Source organism: Mastomys coucha, unplaced genomic scaffold, assembly GCF_008632895.1.
Source record: "Mastomys coucha isolate ucsf_1 unplaced genomic scaffold, UCSF_Mcou_1 pScaffold22, whole genome shotgun sequence".
NCBI classification, from domain to species: domain Eukaryota; kingdom Metazoa; phylum Chordata; class Mammalia; order Rodentia; family Muridae; genus Mastomys; species Mastomys coucha.
The window spans coordinates 205,137,059-205,154,165 of NW_022196905.1; the positions used below are offsets into that span (position 1 = coordinate 205,137,059).

General features: G+C 36.1%; 1 protein-coding gene across 8 annotated transcripts in view; it reads left to right on the forward strand.

Moving 5' to 3' along the window:
* Marchf1 (membrane associated ring-CH-type finger 1) overlaps positions 1 to 17,107 on the forward strand; it is an 803,111-nt gene that overhangs the window by 367,203 nt on the left and 418,801 nt on the right. The gene's annotated exons all lie outside the window — the stretch shown is intronic.

Here is a 17,107-nt window from a genome sequence, read left to right on the forward strand (position 1 = left end):
ATTGGTCTGAAGTTTTCTTTCTTTGTTAGGTCTTTATGTGGTTTAGGTATAAGAGTAATTGTAGCTTCGTAGAACAAATTGGGTAGAGTGGCTTCAGCTTCTATTTTGTTGAATAGTTTGAGGAGTATTGGTATTAGATCTTCTTTGAAGGTTTGATAAAACTCTGCACTAAACCCATCTGGTCCTGGGCTCTTTTCTTAATCATGAGTTTTGTTTGTGAACAATCAAATGTTACATTACAGAGTCTTAAAATAGTCAACAGTAAATTCTTAAAAAGTCTGGCCCTGATTATAGTGCCTGTAATAGACCTCTAGGAGTTTGTACCCTATGATAAAAGTTCATGATAATGTCTCACCTGACAATTGTAATGTTTTGAAATATTGAAATAAGAAGTACATTATATAATGGCAGGCTAGGCCATTGACTGTTTAGTTTAAATATCACTGTATTTATTTATGCCATATATATGTATATATTATTATTAGCTGTGTCTTATTTTTTAATTATCATTTATAAACTTTTATGTGTGCATATATATGTACATATATATACATAAATATATATATATATGAGTGGATGGGTACAGTATGGGAGTCAATTTGCTCCTTCTGTACTATGTGCAACAATGAGATCAAATGTCGAGGTCTGTAATGTATTATTATTATTATTATTATTATTATTATTATTATTATTATTTTGGAATGCACATCATGGTCAGGAACTAATAATTAGGATAGCAAGAAGGCAAAGTGTTTAGGAGGAAGGGGTGGTGGTGAGCTGAAGGCAGAGAGAACTACACTGAGGAATTTTATATCATACCATTATTTTTGAAAGCAGACAATAGAAATAGAAGTTTAAATCTGTGTAGTCTTTTTAAGAAACTGTAACTCCATAACAGTGTAGTCCTCAGCTATGAAACTGAAAACTATAAATAGTTATAAACTAAATAAAGGTAACTCAGAAGCCATAAGGTGAAACTAAACCTTGCAAAAAAAGCAATTGGCTTCTGGATAATATAAATCACTACAAATTTCTTCTATCTACTACAACATAGTACAAGTTTATTGACTTATACTAGCACATGGTTATTATTATTTTAGATTTCTAAAGGTCTGAACTAAAATTGAACACATGGGTAGTGGTAAACAAATAGAAGAAAATAGTTACTCAGCATGCCATGTGGGTCCTGAAACACTGACTAGGGGTAGTGAGGGAACAAAGAACGGACAGACATATGCACAGAAAAGCTGAGATTGGTTGGCGGTGTGCTCACTCTGATGAATATCATTTACTACTACCAGCAATACAAGCTCTGGGATATTTTGCTAGCAGATCTCTGTAGGAAAGTAGTCTTGGTAGAAGTGGGAAGCTGCCATTATTTGTCTTTGCACACACTAGTCCTTCAAGGAAAGTTTTGCCAACCTTCTTGCTTCTGACGTATATGTGAAATTGCTTTGCTGATTTTCCATGAGTCCAAGACCTTGGCCTTTGTAAATAATACAGATTCACTCAGGACTTTACTCACTTCGGGCTTCCTTGGCTCCGTCCAGTCACTACATATGCAATGTGCTATTTTCATTCTGTGTCATAAGCTTATATGGAAGGCAAAGGCTGCTTCTGTTTAACAAATGCTTTAACTTTGTAGGCATAGCATACATTTAGAAATAAATTTGAATTTGCCTTATAGCCTTATATAATTTGAAAACAGTTTCTTGTGGTCCTCAAGGATACTTCTCAACAAAACATTCCAGCAATATTTAAGAGGCATTTTTCAAGCAACACAACTTTACCATGTGGAAAATGGCTCCGTTTTCTGGTGCTATGGATGGTTGAAATATCTCTATATCATTGAAACCATAGTTTCATGAGGACTTTGCAAGATTACTAAAAACTAGGTGAATCATCATTGATAGTTCAGTTGTGCTTATCACAGTCTGGGGCATTTTGTAGAACATAAAATAAATTAAACATCATCTTTTTTATAAACCAATGCAAGGATTTTAAGTAGGCATTCATGCAACCTAAATTGCATTAGCAATTGGGAGATGAATGTGTCTTGAATTAAAGGAATCCAGAAACTCCCTTTGAAGTTGTTACACTTTTAAAAAATTGTATTATGTATGTTTGAGATATATAACACAATTGTGGGATGCATATAGACAGTAAGATGGCTGTGGTGAGACCGTAGATGATCTTATCTGAAATCTCACATAGCTGTTTTCTGATGGCAAAGGCAGCTTAAGTGTCTACTAATTTTAAGGAAATTAACTCCAATAAATATAATACCTGTAGTCCTCATGTTAGAAAGTAGGCATCCAAACATACTATGCATAGGGTTCATTCACTGTACATACATATGTATTTTACTAACATTAGCCATGTCCACAAGAGCCACTATTTTACAGTATCTGAGAGCTGAGGCTCTTGGTTTTGTTTTAATTGATATTATCCTTAAATCAAGCCACATAATTTGAAATTTAGATGAAAAAATGGGTGAGTATATGAAGTTCATATAAATGAGAACAGTATGGAAAGTGAACCAGGGTTAGGGCTGTGGGGTTATAGGGTAAATTTTGGAAAGATATATGAGGGTGTTACTCCAAGATCCAGTAAGGTGTGCATGGTTGGTCTGCATCTATATCAACACACAAAATGATTGAGGTGAGAGGAAGAATATTTTGTGGCTAGCTTTAGCCATATAACAAGACCCTGCCACAATAAATCAAAACAAAAATAAATAATTTTGAAGGTCCAATAAGGACAAATAGAGTTTGAAATTGATAGTATACAGAACATTAAAACCTCAGCCAAGCTAACCATCAAACCCCTTTACGGTAATGCCCCTCAACATAAAATTACAAAAAGGTACTTCAGGATGCTGAGGGAAAATAGTGAGAATTGTTATTGTTTTTCCTCTTGTCAATGATATTCCATATGCCAACAGTGATGAGAAAATATATTTATTGAATTTTAAAGTATGAATAAATATTCACATTCATTTTTCATGTAATACCCTTGGAGCACAACGACTTTGAAAAGCATGCTTTAGTATGAATGATGCATCATTCAATACTACCTGGAATCTGATGTTTCTTTCCATTTTTTCTAAATGTACTGGAAATTAAGAATAAACTGAGTTTTGTAGTTTCTCTAATAAAGACATAAGGAATAGGGAAGCTATTGGATGTAGATTTGGGACTCAGAGCTAGAAAGGTGACTGAACAAACCCAGGGTTGTCTCCACAATGAGCCATCTCCAGGCTCCATGGCTATGACATATTTTCTAGATTAAAATTTGACCATTCAAGTCACTTAAAAGCAGAGGATTGCCAATACCTTTCTGGTATGTGCCTATGATAGTACTTCTCTTTTTTTTTCTTCGTAATATACGTATCAATGGAATAGAATTGAAGATCCAGAAATGAACCCACATACCAGTGGTCACACCAGTGACAAAGGAGCTAAAACCATTCAGTAGAAAAAAGATAGCATTTTCCATAAATGCTGCTGGTTCACCTGGCAGTCAGCATGTAGAAGAATGTAAATTGATCCATTCTAATCTCCTTGTACAAAGCTCAAGTCCAGGTGGATCAAGGACCTCTGCATAAAACCAGATACATTGGAACTAATAGAAGAGAAAGTGGGGAAGAGCTTTGAACACATGGGCACAGGGGGAAATTTCCTGAACAGAACACCAATGGCTTATGCTCTAAGATCAACAATAAACAAATGGAACCTCATAAAATTGCAAAACTTTTGTAAAGCAAAGGAAACTGTCAACAGGACAAAATGACAACCAACAGATTTGGAAAAGATTATTATCAATCCTACATCTGATAGGGGGCTATTATCCAATATATACAAAGAACTAAAGAAGTCAGTCTCCAGAGAACCAAATAACCCTATTAAAAATGGGATAGAGAGCTAAACAAGGAATTCTTGACTGAACAATAACGAATGGCTGAGAAGCTCCTAAAAAAATGTTCAACATCCTTTGTCATGAGGAAAATGAAAATCAAAACAACCCTGAGATTCCACCTCATACCAGTCAGAACAGTTAAGATAAAAAACTTAGGTGACAGCAAATGCTTGTTAGGATGTGGAGAAAGATGAACATTCCTCCATTTTTGGTGGAATTGCAAGCTGGTAGAATAACTGTGGAAATCAGTCTGGTGGTTCCTCAGTAAATTGGACAAAGTGCTACCTGAGGACCCAGCTATACCACTTCGGGGCATATCCCCAAAAGACACTCCAACATATAACAAGGACATATGTTCCACTATGTTCATAGCAGCCTTATTTATAATAGCAAGAAACAGAAAAGAGCCCAGATGTCTTTCAACAGAAGAATGGATACAGAAAATGTGGTACACAATGGAGTACTACTCAGCTACTAAAAACAATGACTTCATGAAAATCTTAGACAAATGGATAGAACTAGAAAATATCATTCCAAGTAAGGTAACCCAATCACAAAAGAACACATATGGTATGTACTCACTGAAAGTGGATATTAGCCTAAAAGCACAGAATATGCAATATACAATTCACAGACCACATAAAGCTCAAGAAGAAGGAAGACCAAAGTGTGGATGCTTCAGTCCTTCGTAGAGGGGAGGAACATAATACTCACGGAAGGAAATATGGAGACAAAGTGTGAAGCAGAGATTGAAGTAAAGGCCATCCAGAGACTTCCGCACCTTGGATCCATCCCATATACAGACACCAATCCCAGACACTATTGCAGATGCCAAGAAGTGCTTGCTGACAGGAGCCTGATATAGCTGTCTCCTGAGTGGCTCTGCCAGAGCCTGGCAAATACAGAGGCAGATGCTCACAGTCATATATTGAACTGAGCACAGGAAGAGTTAGAGTTGGGACTGAAGGAGCTGAAGCAGTTTGCAACCCCACAGGAAGAACAGCAATGTCAACCATCCAGACCTCCCAGAGCTTCCAGGAACTAAACTACCAACCAAAGAGTACACATGGAGGAACCCATAGCTCCAACTGCATATGTAGCAGGAGATGGCCTTGTGGGGCATCAGTGGGAGGAGAGGTCCTTGGTCCTGTGAAGGCTCTATGCCCCAGTATAGGTTAATGCCAGGTCAGGGAGGTAGGAGTAGGTGGATGTATGGGGGAGCACCCTCATAGACGTACAGGAAAGGGGGGTGGGATAGGGGGTCTATGGAGGGGAAAACAGGAAAGGGGATAACATTTGAAATGTCAATAAATAAAATATCCAATGAAAGTGTCAAAATTACTCAATAATGAGAAGAAATACTAATGAGAAAGGTAATTTTCAATTGAATCCATATGTAAAATATTGACTTGCTTATAATAAACTAGCTTATTGAATTAATGGGATATAAAACTGATGAAAATCTGCAGTTGTATTTCTAAAACTGAGGTCAATAATTTAAAATGTTTAGGGTTCTTTTTTAATTTATCTATTAACAAACTAATTTATAAATATTATGCTTGGGGATTTTTTTCAAAACCATTTGAAAATTATTTCATATATACCTACTTACTTAATAAACCCTAGCCAGATTGAAATACATATCACACAGGTAATAGGCTTATTAAAAAAATAACTCTCATTTCAAAGAACAGCAGGAGCTTTTAGTTCTTATTTTTTTTCCAGTTGAATCTATTTCAGTGATCTCCAATTAGGGACCTAAATAAGACCCAAGGCTTCATGACAAAGAACTCTACATGGGAAGGGTCTGAATCTAGGCACCAGGCAGAGTCCAGAGAAAATGAAGGAAAAAATCCAGTTATAATAAATATCTACAAATACTGTATTACTTTCTTGAGATAACTGGGAGTAGAAGCTACGATAGGAATTTAAGAAACAACTTACATACCAGACACTCAATATTGATTATGTTATTCATATGTGTGTGAAAATAATATTTGTATCGCACCTGTACCTATAGGACTATGCAAAAATAGATTGGCTTGTAGAAATGGAAGGATGAATCAGAAACCTTTACTTGGAATGGTTATGTTCCCCAGATGTCAGTAGCAAATTCACAAAGATGAATATTTTCACTTGGCAGCTGTGCTAACCATATTAATCTTGTATGACTCGAATTAGCCAAACTATCATGCTATCTGTAAATACATGATGCTGTGTCCAAAATAGAAATAGCACTAAATTTCTGGTCAAACAATATTTGTTTCTAATAGACTCTTTGCCTGAAATGAGTGTGATTTTGTTCAAATTACATACTATTGTTGCCTTCTTTGATCATTCAATCACTGGACATGGAGTACCTCCAGAAAGCTGATTTGACCAGAGGCGGTAAAGTTTGCAAAGACATGAAGACTGACTATTTATTGACCAGCTCACTGTAACTAGGCACTCCTTTTTCTAAAAGAAAAAGTCTCTTCTCTACTGCCTGGAGCCAAGGAATTGTGCATAATCCTGAAATGTTAGGTAGACATTCTCTGATGATGGCAATATGTGAATTCTAAAATGACTTGTAAAAGCTAACACTTTATAAATTGTATATATAAAAATTTTAAATGTATATTTATGTTACTATATATGCTCTAGAGCAAGCACAAGGACAGAGCATTATGAACATGATACAATTCAAAGACACAAGGACCATGTATCCTTCAATGGTTCTCTATGGATTTTGTTCATCTAAATTCCAGTTTCCTTCTTTCCAAAAAAGAGAATTGTTTCTTTCTACCAGAGATGTATTTTCTATTAGAAAGCTTTTATAAGAGATGGGTGCTTTGCTGTGTTCTAATTGAGAGGTAGAGCTAATCCAGCAGTGTGATACATTTTGCTTAGAATTTGAACTTTTAGAAGAAATGACAAGAGTAAGAATCAAATGCCTGAGGCTGATTTTATTCTGCTGGACAGTGTCAATAAAGGTTCCCTTGCCCCTGACCTACTTGAGAATGAGCTATTTAATTTTTTGCTTTGACTCTATGAGCTATGTAATATTATTTCAATACATATTTTCGTATTATTTTAGTTAGCTAATTTGTTGTTAATGGCTTACAAAGATACTGTTATGTGATGATATTTAAACTAACATAAATGTCCTATGACTTGGTGTCTGGGAGAGAATGCTAAAGAGATGGGCATATTCATTTTTTCTCTAAAGGAGAATAATGTGGTTTCACATTTTAAAAATAATAAAATGGCTGATGGAATAAAACATACAGTAATTAATGAGGAGAGGAGATGAACTAAAATGAAAGATAATTACTTCAACACGTAATTTAGGTAGAATTTTTAATTAAAATATCACTTTTCCCCTAGCTAATCCCCCTCTCATCTCTCCTATTTACTCTTCTTCTAACCCTTTCATGTATTCCTTCACTTTCAAATTAATAACCTCTGTTTTGATTATTATTTTCATATACATATATGCATGGATATATGAACAAACATATAAAGAGAACCTGCTGAGTCTGTTTTTCCTGTTTGTGTATAAGGCTGAATTTTTGATCAAACAGAGGTTTATCTTATCTGAAAGAGCATGGATTGCTTCTAGTAAACCTTTATGAAAAGGGTGAAAAAAAGAAGAAACAAGGACCTTGTTTGTAACACTATTTGGAGCGTTAAATTTTCCTATCAGAGTATACTCCACCATCAGTGGACATTAATAGAAGTGCATTATCAAAGAATATCATCCTGAGTGAGGTAACCCAATCACAAAAGAACACACATGGTATGCACTCTCTGATAAGTGGTTATTAGCCCAGAAGTTTGGAATACAGGAAGAACAACCCACAAACCACAAGAAACTCAAGAAGAAGGAAGACCAAAAGGTGGACATTTCATTCCTTCTTAAAAGGGGGAACCAAATACCCATGGAAGGAGCTACAGAGATTAACTATGGAGCAGAAACTGAAGGAAGGACAAGCCAGCCTAAATATAGCTATCTCCTGAGAGGCTTTGACAGTACCTGACTAACACAGATGTAGAGGCTCACAGCCATCTATTGAACTGAGTACATGGTCGGTCCCCAATGAAGGAGTTAGAGAAAGGACCTATGGAGCTGAGGGGTTTGCAGCCCCTTAGGACGAACAACAATATAAACTAACTAGTACCCTCAGAGCTCCCAGGGTCTCAACCACCAACCAAGGACTGAACATGGTGGGTATAATTGTTCTGGCAGCACGTGTATAGTAGAGGATTGCAAATTCGATCATTAATAGGAGGAGAGGACCTTGGGCCTGTGAAGGTTCCATGCCCCAGTGTAGGGGAATGTCAGGGCCAATAAATGGGAGAAGGTGTGGTGGCTGGCATGGGGAGCGGGGAGGCAACAGGGTTTTGTTTTTGTTGTTTTTATTTGTTTGTTTGATTTTTGGAGGGGAAACTGGGAAAGGAGAAATTTACATGTAAATAAAGAAAATATTTAATAAAAACTAACTAAATAAATAAATAAAAAAGAAAATTAAACAGTAATTTATTGAAAATGGAAAAGAAAATCCCAGTACCTTCAACACTTTTAATTCCCTGTCCCCTTAGAATAATTCATGTATTTCATCAGCTCTTGTTCACAAGGGTTCTGGCTTGTCAACATATGTAACATAAAGTCAATCAGCTGCCAGAGAGGCTTACAGAAGAATTCTCCTTATCATGCTGAAGCAACTGCAGTGAGTCAGAGAATCTGTTTCCTTATCAGGAACACTGAATGTGAGCTAGAGCAGTAAAGCCTTATGGCTAATTTTTCTGTTTCACTGTTTAATATGAGTGTGCTTGCTGAAAGATTTCCAAGTAACCCCTCAGGGTTTGGGATGTTTGTCCAGGGAAATAAGCATGTAGAACCTATAATTCCAGATATGTTGGAAAAATGAAACTGTGCTATTTGAAGGAAGACGTATAAAGCAATAGAAATGATACATGTTACCATTTTGTTTCATTACATTTTTATTGAGGTGCGCCACATTTATCCATCCCCCCCCACCTCACAATAAATTGAACTCAAAGCAAACAGAGAAGATACTTAACTTGTAGACACTCTACTTCAGTAACACTCTTGAAAAGTAAATCATCAGTTTAAGCAGTGATTTTAAAATATCTTACAATATGTATTCTGTACCAAAAACCATTAAGCACTTACATAAATCACGAATCCCTTAATCAACATTACCTCCACGTCTTAGATTGTTGAGTTTTTGCTTTCACAGATGTGGAAACTGATATTCTTGGATTTTGTTCTTGAGAGGCACACCAGAAAACTAGCCAGTGTCTCTGAAGAACCAGAGAATGGAGGTCAACCTATTGGGCAGAATTTGGGACAGTATAGTAAATGCTTTGTATGTAATGAGAGAGACCCCAAACTACAGCAAGCAAGAGGACCAGGGTCTAGAAGCAGGAAGAGTTATTTAGAATGTAAAATTGTATCAGTTATTGGTGTTTAACATGCTTCGTTCTTTCTACTGTAAATAGCTGAGCTTCCCAACTGCTGTTCCTTCTTTTCTTGGTTCCTTTTCTTCTCTTTCCTAGTCAAAACTGAATACCTATTTCAGTCTAGAACTTCATAACGCTTTTCTCAACAGCTACAGCTACTACCAGCTTGTCTTTTCTCGTGCCCCTTTAAGGGTACCTTGTACATGGTCATATGCAAGAGCAGGCAAGTGCGTGTATGTGTGTATTGGGGGTGGGAGGACGATTAGGGGTGTACAATGCACAGTTCAATGAAAACTCCTTTGCAATCATTCATATCGCTCTGGGTTTGGTTTGGTTTGGTTTTTGATTCTCTTGGCAGTTTGGATTTTGGAGGGGGGCAGTTGGTACTTTTTTGCTTTTTTGTGGTTCTTTTTTGGTTTTGGAGTTTTGAGTTTGCCCCCCCCCTTTCTTGTACTAAAAATGTACTCCTTCATGATTGAATGTAAGGCCTCACTAATGCTAGGCAAGATCATTACCATTGACCATCACAATCTTTTCCTTTTTCTCTTTTGTTTTGTTTTTGAGACTGTTAGTCTATACTATACATTCTCTTGACCCAAGAAGAACTTCCAACCTCAGGAATGTGAAATAAATTTGTACCATTAGATTATTCCTACTTTTTTTTTTTTATAAGAAGTAGAGATGTTAAATTTTCTTCTTGGGGATAACACAGTTAGTCCAGACAGTGAGACCAGAGTACTAGGCATATAAATATAAAAAAAAGTAGTTTTAAGTTACTGAATCTATTGTGTTTGAATTTAGAATAGAAATTCCAAAGGCGAAAGCATCAAACACTAAATTAGAATATCTCCTCAAAGTCCCTAATATAATATTTAGCAAGATACATAGAAGCAAGTATAAAAACAAATGTTAATTGTTTCTCACAAACTTTTAACCTAACTTCATGTTACTCCTTCTGGGATGGTCTCCTGCTTTCACCCCCACTGGTGGGGAAGGGGTTTTCCTTTAAGAGATTAGTGAACTTCATTTTAATCTTGTTACTTTTGCATTGAAGTTTCACTTTTTAATATACAGTTACACACCTTATTTCAGATTTTCCTAGATAATAAGTACAAATACTTCATAAAACTAACAGGATTCTTAAACACTATATGATATTCATCCTTTGTGAATGGAGGATATGTTGGAACCTTTGATGTTGCATGTGATGTATTTTCTAGAAGGCCTTAAAGGCCCCACAGGAGGAAACAAATGCATGGTGCATATGTGTATATAATAGCCTGCCTGTGTACATTCATATCTAGCAGACAAAGCCAGCTGTATTTATGTTTAATGAGGTATTTCTCTTCTTTTCACTGAGTGCTCTTAGAGATATTTATAGGAACATAGAACAGAAGTCATTAACAATTTGTGTAAACAGGTAGCCTGGATTCTTTGTCTTTGATCCAGATTCTATAACAGAATCCAATGGAGTGAGTAGATTAAGCAACAGACAATGATTTCTCACTGTTTCCTATGCTGGGTGCCCAGGGTTAAGGAACCAACAGATCTGATTTCTGAGGAGGCCATCACCTTCACTGGCAGATGGTTACCATCAGCTGAATCCTCACTTGCTGAAGGGCAGAGAGATAAACAACCTATATTATGTTCCCCTGCTCTCAACACTAATCTCACTCATTAGAAATATACTCACCTGAACTAATTGCCTCTATAATGCTATCACAGTAAAGAGATTAACAGAGAAATTCAGGGGAACACAAAATTCAGTTCCTGTAACTTAGTGCCTTTTTCTTTTACATTGGATTCTCTCTTCAAATATAGGGTTCCATAGGATGTTGCTCAGGATTGATAGTATAAGACCCAGTTGAGCCTTAGCTTACCAGAGACCCCCTGAGTGAATCACATGGAGCCTGGTTGATGCAAAGAGCATGAGGATTTTTATTTCAGTGCACTGAGGCCGTCCCAGACCCTAAGGAAAGGAGGCAACACAGCACAGCTTGTTCAATGAGCTTTTATACAATTTTCCCTCCATTACTGGGATGAACACAAAGCTCACTATTGGCAATTTTATCAGTTAGGACCATTCAGTCACATCAGTGGACACCTTCTGCCACTAAAGAGAAACTTATTGTTCTTACTGAAATCTGCAGACTGTATTCTATATACACATTTGTACTCCATATTCCTAATACTTCTGTCATTATCATTTATGGTGATGCTAAACCATCATTTTCTTTCACACCACATTTCCAGAATCAGCTATTCATTTCACTACAATGAATTGTACCAATAAAGTCTTACTCACAGAATCATCTGGTTTTATCCATTCACTCCCTCATTTTAAAACAGGTGATTTGTTAGGACGATGTGCTTTTCTGTTGAAACTTAATTACCATGCAGCTTACAGACTATACTCTTTAAAAGTCACATTTATTTTGCTTGGTGAACAGAAGATTTTTTAGTAATAAGTAATGATCAGGTTACTACATCATTTCTTTTCATTGCCATATATGAATATGTGAATTCATATATGGATATATAAATCTGTGGATGAAGAGAGAATTTAGAAATCACATTGTTCACTGAATAACCCTGTCGTATTTCTATATTTATCTCTAACATTTTAGACACCAGTGTTTGGAATTTCTGGCTTCCTAGGGGAGAAATAGTTTCACTGGGGGACATGATAACAAGTATTGAGACAGCCATCTGGTTATTGCGTGCTTTTCAGAGGTAGAAAACACAAACATTTTATTGCACTTGGTGGAATGATTGATCTTACTTATAGAAGCAAAGTAGATCACAACCATGATTGCAAACTAGGAGAATGTGTCAAAGAATCCAGAATCTGGGATTAGTTTGTAATGCTAAAATTTAATGGACTTTTTTGTGACTCTAATTGAAATATATATTATCCACTAGGAATTCAGATTATTTTAGGAATGAAGACATAGATTACCCACAAGCAGCTAATAACAGAAGGCATCTGTGATTTGTTATAGTAGACAGGATTCCATGACAACTCCACCAGCTGTGCATATGTTCAGTGTGTGACTAGCTGTATAGATATATGTACATGTATTTGTAAGTTTTTCCCTCATTCCTTCCTTGTTATTTAAGTTTTCATATTGATATTTAACTGTGCTTCAGTATAGTTGTAGCTGTAATAGAAAAATAGTAAACATCACTAGTGACATATGAGCTTCTGTCACTAGAAACAGTCTAGATTTCAAACCTTATTTGTAGGGAGAAAGTAAGAATTATTTCACATATATAAATGGTATTGACAGTTTGTTATTCAGAACAAAACAGTTTATGCTTGATTGGCAGTTAAAGTGTATAGATATGGCTGCTTAAGATTAGGGATGAATCACATCTAGTCCATGGTATAGTTGTCTTTTATGAATGGAACATGAGCATTGCTCTCCTAAAAGCAAAGCAGCTGTGATGATTCACTGGAGAATCTTGCAAGATCTCATTCTTAATATTCTCTCATGGAAGGAAATAGCATGTCCAGGAGGCTTATGAGATTCTTACGAGACCATTAAAAGTTCCTCCTATAACCCTGTCCATCGCTGAGATTGTATGAGACTGGGATGGAATTGCTGCAAGGGATAAATAGCTATTGACTAGTTGTCAGGGGGATGTCCAGTAGCATGGGTGCCTGTGAGCAGTCCATTTTCCAGTAAACTCTGTTATTATTCACTGGGTCATCAAGCTGGAAGAATTGTTTCTGTCAGAGTTATCCTGATCACTCAAGAGCAGCTGGTTTATATCTTATGATTCTTCACATATTTTCAGAGTCAGCCTGAATCTGCCCACAAAGAGCTGTCATGAATACATGGGCAGCATCTAACCCTAGAGCTTTCAGCTGTAGCTCCACAGTGCCCAGGGAGTACTGTGGGTAGCTAGCCACTACCTTTTCCTATGAGACATACACACTTTACTTCTGGTTTCTCTCTGTGAAATCATAAGGTCAGTATTACTCATTCAAGGTTCTCTAGAGAAAATGACACCAGTATATTTATATGTCTATACATCTACCTGTCTGTCTGTATGACTATCTATCTATCTATCTATCTATCTATCTATCTATCTATCTATCTATCTATCTATCTATCTATCTACATAAATATATGTATATATATATATATATATATATATATATATATATATATATATATAGAGAGAGAGAGAGAGAGAGAGAGAGAGAGAGAGAGAAAGGGAGTTGTTTTATTTTATTTGGCATTTGGCTGTGAGATTTAAAAGGATGGCACATTTAAAAGTTGATGAAAATGGAATAGTTAGCTATGAGCAAAGAGAAGAACTTCAGGTTGAGTATCACAGAGTTTCTTCCTGAAGAAGGCAAGTCATTGTTCTTGTCAAGACATCAACTGATTAGATGGATCTCATTCATAGTGGAGAGTGGGCTGTCCTAATTGCCTGCTCTATAACAAAATGTCAAATTTATTTCTCCTGGTTCTAATAAGATTCACATGAAGGCCCATTTCTTTCTATGATGGCCATCCTTTCGTTGAGTCCCTATAACCTTCTAGAATATGGCAATGCCTATCACTTTTTCCTAAAAATATTTAAATTATGGGTGTCTGGTGCCCTCTTCTGAACTGGGGGATGAGAACCTTCATACAACCCCTTTTAGCCTGGGAGATGCCCATTGACACCTGGAGCTTCTGCCTATTTTAGAATTCTTTGCATTGCTTTCTTGGTTATACAAACCTATCTAATAAGTTTTCGATGGCAAATTCTCCATATTAAAATAGCTTGTGTGGCTTATAAGAATGAGACAAGACCTTGGTTGATAAAGATAATGTGGGATGTTTGATTTTAAAAAGAATGATTAAATAATTCTGGCCAAAGTTGAATGACTAGAACAAAATTAATGCTGTGGAAAGTAAGATGCATGTATTTTTAATGTACACAACTGAAGGTAAAGATTAGAGACTTACTTTAGATGGTTCTTTCCCTCTGTGCATGTCATAGTTCATTTAATCTCTGCAGTAGCTCTGTGAGCCAAGTACTGCCTCAATATTGAGGAGTAAGGCATATTTAGGAGAGTTTAATAGAGATAGCAAGTGAGTTGTCCCACTAATTTTATCTCAAAATTGTCTAATCTCATAACTTACAACATAATTTTAAGTTTTAAAGCCAATACAACTAGGTATAAAAGAAATTGCAAGATTTGATGAGAAAACTTTAACTTAGCATAAATCTTAAAAACCATTTTACATTGTTCTTTCTCAGAATGGTACAAACAAATAGACAAAACAAAAACCTTAGCTGTTATGGATCAGTTTCTTAGACAGCTTTGTCCTCATCTGTTGTGGGAAATATTAAAAAACGAAACCAGCACTTTCCCCGTATTTGTGCCTCTGCCCTAGCAGCCTGGCTAGCCATGCACTGTTGAGCAATGGCCGACCTATTTTCATCTCGTGGCGACTCTGACTCAGAACTCCACAATCTTTCCACCCACCTCACTAGGTTCCCAATGGCGGGTCCTTACCACATCAAACCCATGCTTCAAATCTCCCACAGCCTTTGTGGAGCACATCTGGCCAACCCATGCTTTGCTGCTATACCTTTCTCTCTTTAACACAGAGGAGCTGCCATGTGAAAGAAAACGCAACACAAACTTAGTTCAGAAACAATGGTAACTTAATCTCTGGGAGCAACAAGTAAAACCTAATCTTGTAAGCCTTATTAAAGTCTGATTCCTCTGGTGGTGAATTCCTGTGGATCCACCATGATACCAGGAAACTTTAGCAGCTAGCAGCTACCCATAAGCTGTTCCCATTTCAAAGGAGCTTAACTCTCTCCTGCTTCCTCTCTTCCTCCATTCAACCTGGAAGTCCCACCTGCTCACCCAGTGATTGGGCTTGTTTATTCACAAGAACAGCACCAGGCCCATCCACAACACTCATCAATCAAAAATATGTAAATGGTAGTTCGGATTCCTACATTCAAAGCTCAGTCTTAGAAAGATGCATTTAAATACATCCCAATTAATATATTTTACCCTAAGCTTTGCAACCTACTAGCTTATAACTGGGGAAGCATTAGGAAAACCATAAAATGCTAGACACATTACTTATTTGTTTTTTTTTTTGTTGTTGTTGTTGTTGTTGTTTTGGTTTGTTTTGGTTTTGGTTTTTGGTTTTGGTTTTTGTTTTGGTTTTCCGAGACAGGGCTTCTCTGTGTAGTCCTGGCTGTCCTGGAACTCACTCTGTAGACCAGGCTGGCCTCAAACTCAGAAATTTGCCTGCCTCTGCCTCCAAAGTGCTGGGATTAAAGGCGTGTGCACCACTGCCTGGCTACTTATTTGTTAAGGTTGTGTGACAAACGTCATGGCCTAGGTAACTTAAAAGAGGGGTGTATTTCCTCAAAATTAGGGACTAAAGTTTTATGATCATGGTATCAAGAGTCATGGGTTTATTGTTTTTTTTTTCTGAGTTCTCTCTGCTAGATGACAGATGGCTACTTTCTCTTTGTTCCCACACAGACTATGAACACCATTCACTGCATTAGGAACCACCCAAAGAATCTCATTTTAATTGTACTATATCTTTAAAGAGTCTGTCACCAATTATTGGAAAGTAGATAATACTAAATAAATATTTATTGAGGGATAGGACAACTCAATGAGAAGTGATTATTTGGTAAAGACAATTTCCCATGTCTGTTAGAATCTCAAATATCTGGAACAGCCTTTATAACACTTGTATTATTTGAGAGTAATTTTCTCTGTGACTTAGAATTGTCTTAATTTTGTTTAACTAAGGCCAAAGCACAGAAACAAATTAACTACCCAGACTAAAGTGGCTACAAGTGATAACTATGACTATCCATTGAAAGTCAGAGAAAACGTCTGAACAGTTTCATTTTCTATAAACATGAATCAAACCAAATTTGTACAAATAAAATATTATTTTAAATATTAAAAAAATATTCTGTACTGTGGACAACTATATAAGAGATCTTTATCTACCATGGGTACTTTAATTTAGTGAATGAGGATATAAACAATTGAGATTTTTTTTTCAAAAACTGAGCAATCTATGCATACCACATTCAAATGCCAAATTGCTAATCCAAAGATAGACAATCATACACAGAGAAGAAAACAGACTGTTGATCATATCCATTTGCCCTTTTACACCCCTTGTCCTATTCTCACTTCTGAAAATTGAATAGGAGATTTTTATACATCATTTCTCAATTCATCAGAATTTATTAGTTATAGAGACAAAAGATTAATGTCTCTATAACTTAACTTCTTTCCTCATGAGTATGTGCACATGAGTCACTGCTTGCTTTCATTAACACACTCAATGTTCACACAGAAATAACCATCTAAAACGTGCTTGCTGGCATCTTCCGTCTTAGAATCCTTGACTGATACAGTTTAATTGTATCAATTTCTTGAATGCAAATTACATAGTATTTGTTTCACTTTTGTTATTTAGTCCACTCCAAAATTACTCTCAAGGCTAGTCAACCAGTCTGTTCATCTTAGTACTGAGAAATTTATTTCTTTGTTTTGTCTGGAACCCTGAAAATGAAGTTTTGGGAATTAAGAAATCATGCAAAAAAAAATCTCCTATTCAATTTTCAGAGGTGAGAATGGGACAAAAATGTAAAAGGGTGAATGAATATGATCAATATATACATGTCATATCTACTATATATAATTAATAGGTACTGGTAA